The sequence below is a fragment of the Triturus cristatus genome, chromosome 1_1, assembly GCF_964204655.1.
Source record: "Triturus cristatus chromosome 1_1, aTriCri1.1, whole genome shotgun sequence".
Lineage (NCBI taxonomy): Eukaryota > Metazoa > Chordata > Amphibia > Caudata > Salamandridae > Triturus > Triturus cristatus.
The window spans coordinates 404,763,435-404,779,310 of record NC_140579.1 but is presented as its reverse complement, the minus strand read 5'-3'; the positions used below and the strand labels follow the sequence as shown (position 1 = coordinate 404,779,310).

Here is a 15,876-nt window from a genome sequence, read left to right as displayed (position 1 = left end):
CAAAGAGACTCTAATGCGAATAGCATAGTAGAGCCCGTGCAAGAAGGAAAGGAAAAAGCAGCAAGGACCAAGAAGAGCGTAGACCTTGTAGTGAAGAAAAAATTAACATCAAGCCTACAGAGCAGTATTCACATAGAGTGAAGAGGAATCAAGCTCATTTAGAGGCAATATAGAAAACCATTAATAAAAAATGAATACCACAACTGTCCACACTGGGAATAGGCAACAAGGAAAAAGAGGGGCAAAACACAAAACTCACGCCGCATGGGCTCAAACCCTGCGCCAAACAGGAGAAACGGAAGGAAGGGACAAAATGTATTTTACCTGGAAAAGAGATATTAAATTCACAACAAAGCAGGAAACAAAGTGAGGCACTAGGGAACATTGACTGGTGCCAGTCCGAACGTACAGGGAACAACCTAGAGGAATCTTCAAATATCATACAAAGTATGAATGTGTTTGCGGGAAAAGTACCGCAAGGTAAGGATAACAAGACATCCCCAAATAGGATAGCCAAGAGCCCGCCTTCTATCTCCGCTATAAAGATTGTCCTACCACACGGAGGCCCGAGAGCAAGCACAAACAACAAGGGAGAAGCAGCCCTCTGGGATGGTGTACAGGCGACCCACACAAGGGCAACAACCTTGGGAAAGGAACTGACACCCCAATGTAACTCCTTCGGCGCAACCGGGAAAGAGAACAACCAGCTCAGTAGGCCACCACTAACAATTACACTACAAGATGCCGAAATGAGCACTAAGCCTAACGGCGAAAAGCGCAGAATACAAATATCTATCCTGACGGGAACAGACCAAAAGTCAGCTCCTGTAGTAGGACAGGGAAGGACGGACAACATCTACAACTACTACTATTAACACCAGAGTACGAATCCCAGGGGTTGCATTACACATTAAAAAGGGGCAACATATTCAAACTGATTGCAACTATCCCAGGGCTAAAACATCTAAACTCTGCCACCTACTTTCAGTGGAAATCTGCAAGGCAGGACACAACAAGACCCCGGAGCAAACTCTCATGACATGGCAAACGGAGGAGATCAATCAGCTAATCATGACCTTAAAACAACATTTCAAAACATGGGACATTAGGCTCTCGAAACCGGCAAAACCACGGTACCCAGGCCCACTTAGGGAGACACTGGTGGAGAAGGGAAAAGCGGGGCGCACCCTGGAGACAAAAGAACAGGTTCATTCAGTCCTCCGGAATGCAAGGGGGCACAGCCCGCCAACAGCAAGATGCAGCGTGGATAAATCCGGAGAACAAGAAAATATTGAAGGCGTTTTGGACCACTGGAGCTGGCTAGCATGTACGCTGATTAAAGAGAGACAATTGACCCCTACACAAACAGACAACAAACATCGGCAAAGACACCTTTCACCTCTCATGGAACATAGCCGGAGCCAGGAAATGGCTAGAAGACGGCTGGCCCCTTCAAAATTAGGCATCATGCAATATAATCGCCTTACAGGAGACTTGGGCACTAGAGCAGCTGCCGCTCGTCAGGTATACACACTTCAGCACACCAGGAGAAAAGGACAGCAGGTATGGTCGCCCAAAAGGGGAGTTATCTGTCTACGTCGCAACTGACATCAACATCCGATCTGAGCAAATAGCTTCTTATGGACCAAACATGCAACTAATACAATTGTCTTTTCCTGGCAGAGAGGCCCCTGTACTACTAGCCAACATTTACATACACCCACTTTCGAAAGAGAAGAAAGCTCAGATAAACCAACTAAAAACCATAATTCATGGCATACGAAAAGCAACCCCTTCTGGGAAATCATCTTAACAGGTGATTTTAATTCAAATTTAATCCATACTCCAGAAGAGGACGAAAAGCTTGCAGCAGACAATGAGTTCTGGAATGTAAAACCCCAATACCAGCTCAAATCAGTGCGCCCCGACCCAGTAGGACAGCAACTGGTAACAACCCTGGAATACCTGTGTCTCAGGTTCCTAAACAGTGGAACACCAGAAGACTACCCTCCAAAGTACACCCATCTTGGAGGGACCTCGCTATCTAGGCTGGACTACACAGCAGTATCACTTCCATTACTGCCTTTTCTTAAGCAGTTCTCAATCGAATTTACAACTAATAGTGACCACTCATACCAGCACACCTATTTCAATCTAAAGCCTCCTAAACATAAAAATAGTATGACTATTGTAGACAGCTTACTCTCAACCGACTTGAAACGACTGAAATGGTCAACAGACAACATTGAAGCCCTTCAAGTAAAAGTTCAGAGAATTAAAATGGAAAGTGAAACAAGCTTACATAACCAGATAAAAGACTGGGAAAGTTTCACTGACAAGTTAACAACAATTATGTCCGTTATACACAAAAAAGCTGGAGTGTCAAAAAACACCAAGTCACTTTCAACTGAACTGGTTAAACGCAAGCTAGAATAAGGAAAAACGTAAGGATACTGAAAAAACAGTGAGGTCACGCCTAGATTGGGACCGAAGACTGAAACTCAAGAAAAAGTATAAAAATATACTGTGGGAACACAAAAGAAGGGAGGACAACTTCTGGGCCAAATTATTATTCACTGCAAAAAACACCAACTCAAGTGCATTTTGGGGAATAATAAATGGGCTAAAGCACCCCGCGAACTCCATTAGCTCAAGCGTACAAGAAGCTGATTGGGCCTCACTATTAATAAAGAGATTCACAGACACTGAACCATCGAATCACCTAGAATGGAGGGAGAGGACACAAGTGTCGCCCAAGGAACGCGAAGAACAATTAAGCTACAAAAGGAGTTTCCTACAAACTACAAACAGTTCCCCAACTTGCCGAGAGCCTATACTGCACAATACAGAAGAGGCACAACTGAGAGAAGACTGTAGGGTAGTAGCTGCATCTGGAAATCCATGCTTTAGTGCCGTAGATGTAAGAAGAACATTCCTGAAGGGCCGTGGTAAAGGGGCCCCAGTTCCAAACAGCATTCCCCCAATAATCTCCAAATATGCTCCAGATTTCTGTAGTGGAAGACTGAAAAATCTGTTTGAAGAAGTGGAGAGAGAATGTCAAATTCCGTCAAGCTGACAAGGTTCAGTAATTACTCCGATTTTTAAAGGAGGAGATAGAACGTCTCCAGCGAGTTACAGGCTGATAGCGCTTTTGGACGTGGATGCGAAGTACTACGCCTCACTACTACTGGAAGATCTGACTACTTGGTCCGACAGCTCAAGACGGATCCCACTTAACGAAACCGGTTTCAGAAAAGGGTGCAGGACAATAACAAATACTTTATCACTCTCACTGATAGCGGACAAATACATCTGAAGGAAACCGCTGCACCTCTGTTTTATCAACCAAAAGGCGGCTTTTGACAGCGTGGACCATCACATCCCATGGGGAAAACTGCACAAATGGAACATTCCGGACAAAATACTTAGAGGAACATTGCTCTTATATTCCAACACATGGATGAGAGTAAAACTGGGAGATGGCGCAAGGCTATCAAGAAAAGTTAAAACTACCAAAGGGCTCAAACAAGGATGTGTCCTGGCCCCCCCATCTCTTTAATCTTTTTATGGCAGACGTCGCGCCAAAACTCAACAAGATCATATCCCACCCACCTAAATTAGGTACCTTACCACTAACCCATTTATCATACACAGATAATGTTGTCTTGATGAGCCTAACCAAGATTAGACTACAAAGATCGCTTGCAGGAATGCTGGATTTTATAGCCAACAACAAGCTAGAGATCAACATTACAAAAAGCAAAACGATGCTTATTAGCAGATGTCAGACAGCCAAACAACAATTCCAACTTGAGGGCAAAAAGCTTGAAGTAGTATCAAAATCCAAGTATCTGGGATGCTACTTTGACAACAGGCATAACCATCGGGAGGAAAAAAGCTTATATTACTCAGAGCAAACAACTTATCATTCGCCTTCAAGTCTTTATCAAAAAACCTTAATGGGCCATCATTCAAACCCCTACTAGCAGTAATAAAAGCCAAACTGCTAACAACACTATCATTTGGCAGTACAGCTCTACACGGGAAAGACTCTGACCTTCTAAACAAAGCACAAGTTACAACCTTCAAATTCATCAGGGAGCTTCCCCAGCTCAGACCAGACTTAAATTTGGGGTAACCAACGAAACGCTGGGGAGAATGTACGCAACCATCAAGTAATGGTATAGACTGAAACCAAACATAGTAGTCTCGGAATTGAACAAGGCTCTGTGGGAAGAAATAGAGAAAGATGCAAATTCCCCATACAATCCATTCCTAAAAAAAGGCATTACTAGAAACCTGCACAGGAGAGCTTTGGGAAACCAATCTGCACTACTCTACCTTTAAGCAAATTATAAATAAATCAGCAAAGCTTCACTCGCTGCTAGTTAACAAACACTTTCAGTACCAGGAAACAGGCCTGGATGGTAATGACCAACTACAAGTCACTCACCCAAGCACCATATTTAAATATCACGTTCTCGGCCTACTGAAAACTACAATTAATGGCCTTCTGTCTAGGTAAACTGCCGTCCATTATGGATCTCAGCCAACTTGGGTCCACGACGGGCCGAAAGAATGTAGATTATGTGGGAGCAGTAAAGAGGACCTTGTCCACCTTGTCTGCATTTGTCCTAAATTATCACAAGCCACTTTATTAAAACACGCCATGAACATTAGAGGCATAAGGACATGCAGATCGGCAATTATAGTGGCCTTGGAACCAACAGACACCTTATTGAACTGCCAATTAATAAAGTTCCTCTCTGTTCATGCGCAAGCATTAAAAAGGAATCTTGTGTCTTGCTCGCTAACATCAAATAAGACGGAGTGCTCAGAGGCAGATCGTACTTCTGAACACAAGGCAGAATAGCACTAGAACACTGGGAGGAACATTCTTCAATTTTATATAGCGGTCTCTGTGTCAATCAATACTCCAAATTCACTAATTGTAACCTACGCACGTTGAAAATGTCTGCATTTGTTTTTAACAACGATATTTCTATATACGTTCTAGTTAAACGAAAGATTTTTATGACTTTTAGGAAACAACTTTTACTGCAGTCTTCTGTTTTAGTAATTGTATTGTTATGGTTTTAATTAACTGAATTTTTTTTTTTTAAATTGACTTTGACTTGTGCAGGGTGAAAATACAAATGGACCACAAGGGTATCCAAAAATCCATTTAACATCAGAGGATCCCTAAAAGAACGTGGATGACTTGAATCGCACAAAGGTAATATCCAAAGACAACGCTGCCAAGTTTGCTGTAGAGCTGACTTCTCAAGGCACAATTTTTATAACTCTCAGGATAGATCATTGGAAGACACTCAGCATTAACCCAATCATTGCCGAAGCTCCTTCCCCTATGCATAGCCTTGTGTGTGTGTGTGTTTTTTTTTTTTAAATGTTTGGGGACCTTTGCGCTTAAGCCTTCATAAATGTTTCCCAGAAAAGCCATCTAGGCCGTGTTTGCCTCCTTTTCTCTGTTAAATTATGGATTCTAAAGATACCCGTGCTTTTGGATTCCCTTTGAAGGAGCCAAGAAGTGTTTCGCCCATTCTAAAACCTGTAATAGCCAGTGCCAACAAATGAGTTTCAGTTGTTAGGATTTCTTTTCTTTTTGTACCAGCTATCCATCGATTCATAAGATTAAAATCTAATGAATGAAAAATAGGCATGAACAAAACCTATCCATTTTTTAAATGTTCCCATGATACTGAGCTTAGCGATAGTGATTATTTGTACAACGCTCAGTTTGAGGTTATCCAAACTATCGTGATTCAGAGGGCATTTCAAAAAATGAGTTATTCCTTGAGCACCTGCTTTTTTTTGGAAGCCAAAAATGGAGAGAAATTCACGTGATAACAAGTGTTCCACTATTTTGTATTCCCATACTTCTCGCCATAAAATCAATACCCCACTTGTACGGTCGGGTCTATTGCCCAGAACAGGAAAGATCCCAAACCTCAACATGAAGACATCAAGATTTCACCTTTGTCTGGCCCATTCTGGCAATGTGGGTAGCCGTAGCATTCGGGTCTGGGCTCGCACTCAGTGATACACACCAATCCCAGACATTTCTGAAAATTAGGAAGAGTCCAGGATGGTGTGACTTGCCTGGATTTCACTATATTTTCTTACCCTGTATGCTCTGCAAATATCAAACTTTGAACAAAATGAACCATTTTCCTCACATTCCAGTGAGGGAATATTCTGGAATCTCCAAGGAACCAAAGAATTCCTACCACCAAGCATTACAACACGTGTACTTATTACAATGGCACCCTGGTAGTTTAGCTAGATCCTTTACCAGTTACCATTCAAAGACAACATTTGTTCCCTAGAAAGCACATTCAAAAATACGAAGGAGCTTAGTGTTTAGTGGGCATGTCAAAACTGGTTCATGTCCAGTTCACAGTTTTGTGCAGTGGATTGACTATAATGCGATTGTAATATGGTGCACGGAATATCCACTGCGGTTTGATGGAAGATGAAGGTGGCAAACAGGCCACAAGTATGACAATGCGGAATTATATACTAGAGTCTGTAAAGCAGTGGCTGAAATATAATTTTGTAAAAAACTGTTTTGGATTATAGTACTTCTTTGGATGAGAACTATTACAAAGAGTTTCCAAATTTGACAAATTGAAAGGCTGTATCACAATTCAAGTAAAGGGCCATGGAAGGTCTGTATCCGTGCACAGCCATTTAAAGTCCCTTGAGTACTGATTGTGCAATATGGCTGGATTTGTCACTGTGTTGCAGGAATGGGGTCTGCAAAGTGCCGATCCTGCAGCTTGCATTTCTCTCCTCAACAAATGAAGTAGCACTTACTGCTTCCACAGTCTACCTGTGGTAGGTAATGATACTCAACATATGCTTTCTATGTTGTCATATTGATCAGGTGGAGAGCCAAATTATTATAACGTGTAAGTTCTACAATTTGCATCGTACAGTTGCAGTAGCTGGTTAGCTTTGTTAGCTCCACCCATGTACTTACTGTAATCAAGTATAGAGATGGACTTGTGCACTTCTGCCAGTTAACCCCAAACTATGACTGGAGAAGTCCTGTCATACGTACTTCCCTCCTGCCTTAGAATTTCATAGCTAGCTTTTTGTTGCAGCATAACTCACTGCTCTGACCGTGTAGGAGCTTCTTGCAAACGAGCCCTGAGGGAATCCTTTGCAGTGGCTTCAAATTTTATCACAAGCCAGTGCCAATGTTTTATAGCTCACTAAACAGCTAAACTCCTGAAAAGAAATTGTCTGCTTAAAAGTTATATCTTTTATAAAAAAGAGATTGAGAAATACCCCATTCAATCTTTTTGACCAGTTCCTAACATGGGAGAGCATCCTGCAGGATTTAAACTAAAGTCCTTACCAGTTTACACTCTCAGGCTGTATGCATAACCAGTGGAGCACTCGCATTGTGGTTCTCTAACATAATATGCACAGCTTGATTCTGTAACAACCTGTCATGCTTGATAGGTACTGCCTGAATAGCAGCTGCCCTTTGTACAGGATCTAAGACCTGTCAACTGCTATAGTATTGCCTGTAATGTAAATCTCGGTAAACAGGGCAGGAAAATATTGTATGGCAGGCAAAAAACCCCTCATGGTCTGAATGGCCCTGTGGCAATGCCACAGAGTTATCATTAAATATAGCATATGCTACAGAATAAAAAAACTAAAACTTCTCTGTCCAAGACAGATGGGTAGCTGGTTGTTGCCCAAAATATACGAGAAGACCACTACGTCTATAGTGTGTTCACAGTATTCCCATGAGCAGTATAAGGTCCCAAAATATTTTTAACACTCAAAATAAAAATGTGGGAACCCACAGATATGACAGCTGAGTGCCTCCATGCTCCTTCAGAAACTGGCTAGCAAAATTTGATGTTGCACAATTTCCTCAAGTAACACATTATTTACTGTGTTGGTTCCAATTTGATCAAAGGTCGTCACTGCATCACCTTTTTCAGGAAAACAGATGCAGAACCCACTTTCAAGCCCGGGACTGTATTGGCACCTACTGGTAATGCATGACTCACAGTTAACAGAATCCAGCAGTGAAGCAGAGTTGAAGAAAGTCTTTGATGGCCCTGAGGCTTCAAGAAAAGGGGCAAGCCTTTGGAGAAACTTCGGTTCAAGTATGTAGAGAGCAGGTCCAGTCAGTCTTACTCCCAGGCAAGATGAAGCAGGCAGCCACCCCACATAGCAAAGCGGGTAGCAATGTGGCAACCCCTTCTATAGACCAGTAATCAGCCGGCCAACACAGCAAAGCAGTTCGCAAAGTGGCAGTCCCTCTTGCAGCACAGCAGCTCTTTTTCCAGACAGAATATCATTGGGTCCAGTAAAGTTCTGATTGGTGGTTTCGGGGGTCCAGTACTTCTATCCAGGAGTGCCTTTGAAGTGGGGGAGACTTCAAAGAGGCCTTTTAAGGTCACAAGGTCCCTTCCTTTCCTGCCCTAGCTCCAGACTCCCTACAGGGGGGTATACAGCTCTTTGTGTGAAGACAGGCACAACCCTATTTAGGTGCATGTGCCAGCTCCTCCCTCCCAATCTACCTCAGAATGGCCCATCAGCCTGGTGATGGGCCATCAGGATGCAAATGTCACAACCCAGTCCCCTTTGAGTGGGGCTGTCTTGAGGGAATGCACATAGCCCAGCTGTTACCTAACCCAGAAGTGTATTCAGAGGCGGGCAGAGGCACATAATGGTTAAAGGAAGAAAATGCCAACTTTCTAAACGTGGCATTTTTAGACATACGATTTTAAAATCCGACTTCACCATAAGTTGTGATTTTAAATTGTGAGCCCAGAGACACCAAACTCCAAATCTCTATCTTTCCCAATTGAAAGTTACACTTAAAAGATGTTTTAGGGCTATCCCAGTGTTAACTTATGGGAGAGAGAGGCCTAGCAGTAGTGAAAAACATATTTAACAGTTTTTCACTACCAGAACATGTAAAACTCAAAAGTATGTGTCCTACCGTTAAATAAGCTGCACTCTGCCCCTAGGGCTGTCTATGGCCTACTTTAGGGGTGACTTATATATGCAATAAAAGGGAAGATTTGCGCCTCGCACGTAAGTTAACTTGCCAGGTCAAAATGACAGTTTAAACTGCACACACAGGCTCTGCAATTGCAGTCCTGAGACATGTTTAAAGGGCTACTGTAGTGGGTGGCACAATCAGTGCTGCAGGCCAACTACCAGCGTTTAATTTACAGACGCTGGGCACATAAGTCCCTAGTAAAGTGCACTATATAAGTGCATTAAATATGCCAGTTGTGTAAAAGCCAATGTTGCCATATTTAAAGTACAGAGCATATGTACTTTAGCACTGGTTAGCTGTGATAAAGTGCACAAAATCCTAAAGTCCGCAAAACAAGAGTCAGAAGGCAAGAAGTCAGGGGAAATCACACCAAGGATGCCAAGTCTAACACTCGGAATGCCAAGATCCTGCTAACAATCTTCTATGGCAATGAAAATTGATAGGTTTTTTTGGTTGCAAATACAGTCCACATTGATTTCCAAAAACCTTCAAGCAAGCACACTTTTTTACAAACTTACCAGCCTGAGCTGGGAAGACAGATTGTAGCCCACACATCTCCCGTGACTTACCTTGAGATGATGCTTATTGAAACACAAACCTTCTTGTCCGAGGTTAAATAGTTATGATTGAGTTTTGGGCCCCATTTCCCACGTAGATGAAGATAAGCAATCCATACTATATTTTTTTGTAAGCTGTTTATTGGTGTTTCAGATGGGGGAGGGACAAGAACACAGTGACATATACAGAGTAACACCATGAATGGCCCCAGGAGTAAGGGGTGATTCGAATCTGTAGGACATTGCAATACAGATACAGAAAGCAAGAAGAGCAATAACATTGTGGAGAGATACTGGCGCCAACAACAGTGTAAATACCCCTGAATATCACATGTGAACGCATACAATACATGGTTATTATAGAACAGATTCTCAACAAAGGGATTAGGGTACAACAATTTGGGGACAAAGAAAACCTATATAGGGCTTAGTGTTATGCCGCCGCTTTGCCCACCCGCTCAAACCCCCCATATGCACAGTCCACATTAGCGAATGGATGTTACATGTATTGAATGTGTAACTGCTGACTGAGTGTGGGAGAGGCCATTAATGATGGTACACCCTGGCTCTGTAGGAATGAGTGAGTACCCCCAATTTATGTTGTCTCAATGGTCGACTCCTTTTCTAGGGTTGAACCCCCCGAATCCATGCCACTGTTGCTCTGCAGGTCCGCTAATATTGCATCCCAGCTGGCAGCCAGTGGGAGTTTGCGGAGGCTCAGCAAATCTTCTCTGTGCAGTGCAAAGCTCTCCACTTTAGCCCATGCCACTAAAGAGCGACGCCATGCATGGAGGGACTCGGGGGACTTCCATCTCCTAGTGATCAGTCGTTTGGAAGTGCTATGCCCAGATCCAGGAAACAGGATGTAACCTTATGTCTTTTGCTTTTAACAAAGAGGTGCAAAATATAGATTTTCCAACGAAAGGAAATGTTGCGCTCTGTGCAGTGGGCAAGGAGGTGGGCTATCGTGCATGACACACCAGTTGCACCACTCAGAACTGGGTGGTGTCCCTCCTGAAGCACAGCCAATTGTGGGCGAAGACGTCGCCAATACAAAGTAAACCAAAAGTTTGAAAAAGTTAGAAGATCAATATTTTATTATTGATAGTTCATCATGGAATCCTCTACATTGTAATCATGAGATTATCCGAAGATTTGAAAATTCGAAGGTTCAAATTATTTAAAGCAGCTGAAGAATGAACCCCAATGCATTTCGGGTATTGATTTACCCTTCATCAGGAGGAGAAATCCTGAAAAGATATATGAAGGTAGGAGTGAATTGAAGCGACCATTTGAAGTAAAATAGTGTTAGTCAGATTGGTGCCTTGAAGTTGTAAAACGCAATCACGTGGATTAATGAAAGAGGAAGGAAAATAACCCGTTAAACCAATGTCAACTGCCCGTATCAAAAATTGCAAATGTGCTACCGGCTGATAGAACCGTTTAGTTAAGTTACATGTTGAGATGTCACACGATACGGAAAGGTGTAAAAGATGATATGACAACAATTGCCCAGAATGGTTAAACTCAATATGAATTTACGTGCTAAGTTACAGATGAGTCCAAAATTGGAGAGAGCATGCCTTAATGTAAATGAAGACAGCGTTCCGCGTGCTGCCGTAAATTTATTCGCGGATTATGATGTCACCCGATATTGTGGTAAGTTAGAAAAGTATAAAAGAAGATATGGATACCAATAGCCCAAAATAGTTAAACTCAATATGAGTTTGCGTGCTGAGTAGCAAGTGAGCCCAAAATTAAAGAAGGCATACCTTAATGTGAATAAGGACAGCGTTCCGCGTGCTGCCGTTAGTTTGTGAGGGTTTCATTATCTTGAATCGGGGGGGGGGGAACAGGCAAGGAGAACCTATTCTATGATCCAACCGTACATGGAGCTTGTTGACTGGTGAATAGAAAGAGTATATGTGGGCATTAGGCTTGCGAGCCCGCCATACATCTGTTAAGGACCAATGGTTTAGCAAAGTAGGCAGAGCTTGTGCATTTGATGTCACAGGAGTATGTGTCAGGGGTGGGTAGGGGCCATCTAGTGTGACATCAAGGACAGTTGAAGTCTCCCCCCTATAAGCCAGGGTAAACCGCTCCAGCAGGCTAACACCATAGAAAGTCTACAAAGAAAGGAGTTAGTATCCACTTTGGGAGCATAGACTGAACTGATGAGCAGGGGTTTTGCCATTAAGTTTACCCTTAAGGAACATATATCTGCCCTCTGTGTCGACCTCAACTTCCTCCACCTCGCAAGGAACCCCTGCCTTCACCCATATCAAAGTGCCCCTTGCCTGGGAGGAAAAGTTAGTGCTGTACACGTGACGCCCCCAATCTGCCTTAAGGTTGGTTAGGTGAGTTTCCTGATGCAAGGCAATCCCAGCAGACCTGCGCTGAAGATATGAGTAAATGGAGTATCTGCGTGAAGGGTAATGCATTCCCCTCACTTTCTAGGTAATGACATTTGCGTGAGCCATGGAGGATAGTAGTAGTGTCTGAGTTCAGTCAACGGTGCAGACGTGAGGGGAAAGTGGGCGGTCAGACGGCGTCCCACTAGGGATAACAAAGAATACATGGGGAGAACAAAAATTATTTATTTTAATGTTGTATAACCTCATGAGCGCGAACTTGTAACGGCAGTTGAACCAAATAGGAATGCCTAACCAAGGGAACAGATGCCCAAACTAACTAGTGGTCGAGGGGGATGGATGCATGTGGTGTTACTTGTCCGTCCCCCTGCAGTTGGACATAAGAAAGTGAGAGATATATCCTGTGTTGTTGATGCATTGAGACCCTGTTCATTGTTCAATCTGGCCCCAGGGTAGGGTCCAGCAAGCCCCAGCACTATACATAGGGCAACCCCTCGGGCCCATCCATCCACCCTGATGTGTAGAACTGGTGCATGATCATGTTCGAGAAGACAAAGCAGAATTGATCGCATGCCCCCCGGCCCCAGTGACATGCAGTACATTTACTACATTCAGATTATGGTGTCTGAGGTCTGGGGAGTGATAACTGGAGGGTGGGGGGGCGAGGCGAGCCGGAGTCCCCGGACCACACGCCGGTAAAGAATCCTCTTTGCTGAATGACTTAAGTGGTGTCATTTCTGGTTCAGAAGGAGACTTTGTGTTACGAAGTATTGCTGCCGCATGGAGTGCCACCTGGACAGGATTTGCTTTTGGTCCGGAGGGTTGATCGATGGGGTACGACTGTGTGATCCGCCCCCAACCCCTGCAACAGCCATGTCTGGACGTGGGGGGGGGGGTAATCAGAAGATCTAGGCATAGTAGCCATGCCCGCATCCTCCAGCCAATCCCAGATATCTGAGGGTATATCTAAGAACCGGGTGGTGCCATAATTTACCACCCGCAAGCAGGCTGGGAAGAATGAGTATCGCATGTTGAGGTCCCTGAGCTGGTGCTTGGCTGCTCTGAAGGAGCCTCAACGCTTTTGCACCTGGGTGGTGTAATCTGGGAAGAACATGACTGAAGCGTTCTGGACAGTGTGTCACAATAGTTTCCTGACCTCTCCCAAGATTGTGTCCCGGTCTCTGAAGTTTAGTAACCGAAAAAGAAATGGGAGTGGGCTGGTTCCAGGTGGGGGGGGGGGGGGCTTACGAGTCTGCACCCTGTTTGTGCTCTCCACCACAAATTGGGGAGACAGTACTCCCGACGGGAGCAGCTGCACCAGCCAGCGCCTTGTGTAGGCAACTGGGTCCAGACCTTCTGAGCCCTCTGGGAGGCCAACCACTCGCACGTTGTTACGGCGCGAGCGGCATTCAGCGTCATCCAGTTTGTCTTTCATGATATACACCTGGTCTAACAGGTCTTGTAATGTGGCGGTGTGATTGCAAGACTTTGGTTGTAAGTCAGTGAGAGTGAGTTCGGTCTCGAGTACCATATCAGCAAGTTTTTGGGGGTAGGCTTTCAGGAGCATGAAGTCTGATACCACTTTGTCTATTTTTGTCTCCAGTGAGGTGTGTGTCTGGTTCAGTGCCGTTCCAATTTCCTCCACAGCCGTGAGGACAGATTCGAGAGAGCGGAGGCTCTGTGGGCCCATTCGATGATGGCACCTCTCCCGACTCCTGTTGTGTCGCCGCATGTGGAGTAGTCGAGTGGAAGCGTCCCATGGCTAGTTGCTGGGCAGTGGGCATGGAAAAGTTCGTAGACTGTGCCCCAGGTGTCTCTAGTGGATTCTATAATGCGAAACTGCAAGTGAATTCAGGGAGTATGGAAAGGGTTTGAGATAGCCCCTCTTATGTTTTTTCAGCCGGCATGCCCGGTGGTAGAGTAAGTGCACACTAAGAGGTGTCCAAAGCAGCAACTGGCAGGGCCCAGGTGCGAGGAAGGGCTAGCGTATCCGAGATATAGCCATGGGAAAAGGAGTGCCCTGTGAGCGTGGCACCCCAAGCAAATATTGATTTAGCAGGAGGTGGTGCCAGGTGGGTTAAAGCGAAGAAGGTAGCAAACTAGGTCCGACCCGACCCCCTAGACGCCCCCCCCTCTTCAGGGAAGTGAATGTCTTGCCACTTCCCACAAGCCTTGAAGACAGATATTGCCAGGACCATGACGGTGAAACAATATGGACTGCAGGGAGTGTGTCCAGTGAGAAACAGCTAGGGAGTGAGCAAAGGGCCAGTTCCAGTTGAGATTTAGGATTGCGTCTGGCACCAACCCCCAGCGCTCTGAGGAGATATGTGCCGGGTACTAGAGCAGACCTGAAGCGACCCTCAAGTGCTCTTGCGGTATAGTAGAGGTGCAGTGTGCAGTGGTATAGCTGAGTGCACCCCCATTTTGCAGGTACCAACATATGCGTGCTGAGGCCCTTGGCCCGATCGACCCAGAGCCTCACCCACCCCAAGGATAAGAGTCCGAGAAGGGCAGCCTTAACCCAGCTGATCCCCAGACCACCCCCATGACCGTAAGGTTCAATAGGCTGTAGGACCGTCTCCACGGCTGGAGCTGCGACATGTGCTCAGAGTGGCAGAATAACGGACGGTCCATTAGGTGGGGAGGGAGACAGCCTTGGTCCAACATTACCCCCGTGCCCCCTCCACTCCTGCAAGTGCGCCAGTAAACCGCGACCTGAGCGGGTGGTAGGCCGCAAGTCCAGAGACCCCCCCCATGCTCCATTACTAACAGAGGGGCCCCCCGTCAGAGGCCAGTGGTGCTGCGTGAGGGGGGGGCTTGGCCCGATCGATTTTTTTCCCCCCCCCCCCTCCCCTCCCAACCCCACAGGCCTGCAGCCACAGTCGTGTAATGCAGGATTCACCTCCAGAGATGAGAAGAATGTCTGGACCCGGGCGTTCAAGGAGAGGCTGTCTTCTCTACGCTGCAGACCATACTGCTCAGAGGGGCCGGCAATCCCTGGTCCAGCCCCAGGGCACAGGAGTGCAGGCCACAGAACAGGGCCAGAGCACCACAACCACGAAGCCTAAATACACGCCCGGGCCCTCACTCGGCAGTCCTAAGGGCGATCTTGTCCAACTCCTGGCAGCAATCCCCCAGCTGGGTGCTCATGTGGTCTCACCAATGCGAGGATACCACCAAGCCGCTGGCCTCCGGGACAAAAAAAACCCGTGGGCGCCCAGCTCACCCTCTTCCGTCTGCCTCTGATAGCAACACTTCCAATGCGTCAGGTTCTCAGGTCGGGTGTGTATCAGTGTATCAGTGTATGCTTGACCACACAAAATCCACCAGTGTTATAATGTTATAATGGTGTTATACAAGATGCGAAAAAATACAATATATGAATAAATCAAATCTGATGGAATTAGAGGGATAAGGTGCCGTAATAAAAAAGTATTCATTGGTAATAGTCATGTCATTATGTAACTGTTTTTCTGTGTATCCCTCACAAACTGCTTGCCCACAGTTAGTGTGTGACTATGAAGGAAGCGTCCCCCAGACTTTTGCCATGATGCCCATAGTTGAATATGACTATGGTAAGTGAATCTGCGTATGTGCATGTACTCACAATAGAAGTGCATTGATGTATACCTGCATCCCCAATGGAGAACAGAAGAGTCCCCTGAAAGAAGAGTGTCTCTATGCAATTTATAAATACATACATTATAGTTTTATCTATTTTTACAATTTGGTGCAACTATTTGTTCCTTCCATCATCCCAGTCTCTCATTAAAAATAATTTCAATAGAAACAATAACTTCATAAGAAGCTTACTTTAAAAATAAATGCTATAAACAGTGTTGGTCTAAATAGAGGTATTTTCACCACCACTTTCAGAGGCAGTTTAAAT

The 15,876-nt window shown here is 45.0% G+C and overlaps 1 protein-coding gene across 1 annotated transcript in view; it reads left to right on the top strand.

Annotated features, from left to right (window-relative positions):
* LOC146870319 (uncharacterized) overlaps positions 1–15,876 on the top strand; it is a 178,283-nt gene that overhangs the window by 56,405 nt on the left and 106,002 nt on the right. The window contains exon 2 of the mRNA XM_085599664.1: positions 5,144–5,236. The gene's annotated coding sequence lies outside the window, so the exon portion shown is untranslated. The remainder of the gene's footprint in view (positions 1–5,143; positions 5,237–15,876) is intronic.